Genomic DNA, 3,344 nt, shown 5'->3' on the forward strand with positions numbered 1-3,344 from the left:
AGATTAATGCTCTATATGAGGTGCAGGTGGCAAAGATTTTCAACCGTTTTTTTTAGGCTCTCTCTTCATGTTCTTGATTGTTTCCTTTGCTGTGAAGAAGCTTTTAGTTGATACCATCCCACTTATTGATTCTTGCTTTTATTTCTTGTGCTTTAGGAGTCTTGTTGAGGAATTCAGTTCCTAAACTGGCATCATGGAGAGTTGAGCCTCCTTTTTCTTCTAGTAGGTTAAGTTCTAATGCCTAAGCCTTTGCTCACTTTGAATTGAGTTGTGTGCAGAGTGAGAGATAGGGCTCTAATTTCATTTTGTTACATATGGATTTCCAGTTTTCCCAGCACCATTTGTTGAAGAGGCTATATTTTCTCCATTGCACATTTATGGTACCCTTGTCTAGTATGAGAGAGCTGTATTTATATGGGCTTGTCTCTGTGTCCTCTCTTCTGTACCATTGGTCTTCATGCCTGTTTTGGTGCCAGCACCATGCTGTTTTTGTTACTATAGCTCTGTAGTATAATTTAAGGTCTGGTATTGTGATGCCTCCTGTTTCACTTTTCTCACTAAGGATTGCTTTTTGACTATTCTGGATCACTTATTTTGATGGCATCTTCAATATCATTGCATGAAATTGATCTGTTTAAATTTTCTATGTCCTCCTAATTCAATTTGGGTAGGTCATATGTCTCTAGAAATTTTGTCTATGTCTTCAAGATTTTCTATTTTATTAGAGTCTAAATTTTCAAATAGTTTCTGATTATCATCTGCATTTTAGTAGTGTCTGATGTGATATTTCCCTTTTCATCAGACATGTACACATTCTCATAGCAATTAACTTTCTGCCTATAACACTGGTCTTCACTGCTCTTCCTAGTAATTAGAGATCTTTTAGATGCTGAGCTTATGATCCTAAGAAATAGGTCACTTTGTCTTCAACATAATGGGGATGTTATTTTGTGAGCAGAGAGAAGCTCACTAAAGAGCCCAAATTTATATCTTGTTAATAATTTTCACCTAAATTATGTGATCCTCAATGTTTTCAACATGAACCTAGATATAAAAATTTTCCAGTTACCTTACAAACCAATTTATAAAAAAGAAAAGGAGATAAGGTAAGTGATAGATTTTATTATGTTGAAATAGGAAGCTTAATAAGTGATTGAAATTAGGCCGTGTAAATAAGGAGCAGTATAATCACACAATTCAAGGAGAAAATAAAAGGAAAGACATCGGCAGCATAATAAATATATTCCAGAGCACTTGAGAGTAAGGGGAAAGGTCACAGCTACTCGCTACTGATAATTCTAGAAGAAAGACACACATCAAAGATACCGTTCGTTTCCCTGGCTGGCAGCCTCCTAAGGAGGACACCATGAAGACAAGCACAACAATGGGAGCTTGGTGGATTTGCATAATTTAAACAAGATATTAAAAGCTGCATGAATGTCTTTGAAATATCGAATCTCTTTGAAAACCCATTTTAGGCAAATGATAGCTCACATATTACTTTAAATTTGAAAATCAACTGAGTTTCTGTAAGTTAAAGTTGTAAGTTGAATTAGCCTTTCTTTCTCATAAAATTCACAAATAATACTGACTTACTTTTCTAGGAAGATGGTTTTTAGTGTGATCCCTAATTTTTAAAGTGGATTCCCCTACTTGACCTTTCATTGTTTGCTGAGAGCCACAGCTGAGTTCGAATGGCCCCTGGCATTTTGCCAACAGTATTGGTTGAGAGGCGAGCCATTACTATCCACCTTGGCCTGCTACTTTGGAGTTCTCGAGGGGATTCCCGGAGAGTTCCCATTGGTTGAGGAAGTGCCGGAGGAGGGATATTTCTAGTTGCTGGCTCCTGGAGGAGCCATGTGGCATTCGGGAGAATTCCCGGGGAGCGTATGTGGAGTGTGCTGGTGGAGTTCAGAAATAAAGTTTGTTCCTGCTTCAGTGGCTGGTGATTTGTGCCCAGCCAGACTGCGGCAATTGTTCACAATAGTATTTTTTTGTTTGTGTTCAGATACTTTTATTTCTTTGAATTTGTTATTTATCAGTAGTTACTGAAATAAAGAATATATTTGAGTGCCATCAGTATCTTCATTATCATGGAAATATCTTTAAAATAATTGGCCAGATGAATACTCCTCCCCCTTTTCAACCAGTGAACAGCCAGCCAGGATTCTGTCCAGAATACTGAAGATATGCTATATAATATACATCATGGCTGCCCACAGGGACAAAGGCTTTGGAAATAACTTGTGTAAACTTGTCGATTTCATATAGGAGAAAAGCACAAAAGCACCACTCATGCCTGAGAACTCTCGACCGTGCACCCTGGAGTAAAGCTTTGCTTCCTTCACCAGGAGCAATCTTCCTCCACACTCAAGGGTCTGTGTACCTGGGGTCAGTTCCTTTGCGCCCTGACTACATCATGCAAAGGTGAATGGTATCAAATGGAAAGGAAGCCAACGCAGCTGTGTGATCCCCCAGCTGAAGAAGATGTGAGCACCCCGGGATCTATGGTGTCAAGGACACCAAAGTAGATAGCTTGGCAGGTGATAATGCCCTGCACAGACACAGGAAAGCCTTGGTACAGGCCCTTCATCTCAGAGATCTGTGGATCTCCACCAGGCAGTCACCGAGGCCTATTGAAATCCCTTTCAGCTCTGATTTCCCCCACAGGAGCTGCTACACAGGTTTGGAAAAATCAAGAGGATACATAGAACACAAGGATGTGTCCCCAGAGGCACCACATGATGGGAGGTTCCCTGCAAGGTAGCACCTCTTGCTCATACCGCCTAGGAAGAGCTGCTAGTTTTCATCTTTGAAAATGAAGTTAAGAGCCTGGGTGGGGAAGTATCTGATGACATTGGCCAGATTACCACGCCAGAAGGACAGACTCCCTGGTCCTTGGGGACAAGCAACCTATAATGGCCCTATGTTGCCTGTCTGCATGACTTACTTGCTGGGCTGCACCTAAAGTTGCAGATTGACCTGCTCAATGGGTGCTACCATGGTCTTGGAGATGGCTGCAGCCACTCCATCAGCCGGGATGTCCGTGGTGAAGGATGCAGCAGCATCTGTCATGTTGGAAGAAGACAAGGCAGGCAACTGGAAGACAGGACTGGGCTAGGAACCAGCCTTGACTCCCAGCCTCTCACAACAGTATTTTTTAATATGTATAAGTTTCACACACTGAAAGCCATGAATTTAAAAGCTTAAGCAACTAGACTTCCTGAAACTTTTGCTATACTTGCACGTCAATATCTAACTTCACATAATGACAGACAAATAGCCTTCCAAAGGCTACATGCAACATGAGACAAGTCTGCAGTGTATGCAAACACAGGAGAAAT

The 3,344-nt window shown here is 41.0% G+C and overlaps 1 pseudogene; it reads right to left on the bottom strand.

The window, feature by feature from the left end:
* Window positions 1–2,370: 2,370 nt before the first annotated feature.
* On the bottom strand, window positions 2,371–3,075 carry LOC114085397 (ADP/ATP translocase 2 pseudogene; annotated as a pseudogene).
* Between the last annotated feature and the right edge of the window lie 269 nt (window positions 3,076–3,344).

This window comes from Marmota flaviventris, chromosome 7, assembly GCF_047511675.1.
Source record: "Marmota flaviventris isolate mMarFla1 chromosome 7, mMarFla1.hap1, whole genome shotgun sequence".
Classification (NCBI taxonomy): Eukaryota; Metazoa; Chordata; class Mammalia; order Rodentia; family Sciuridae; genus Marmota; species Marmota flaviventris.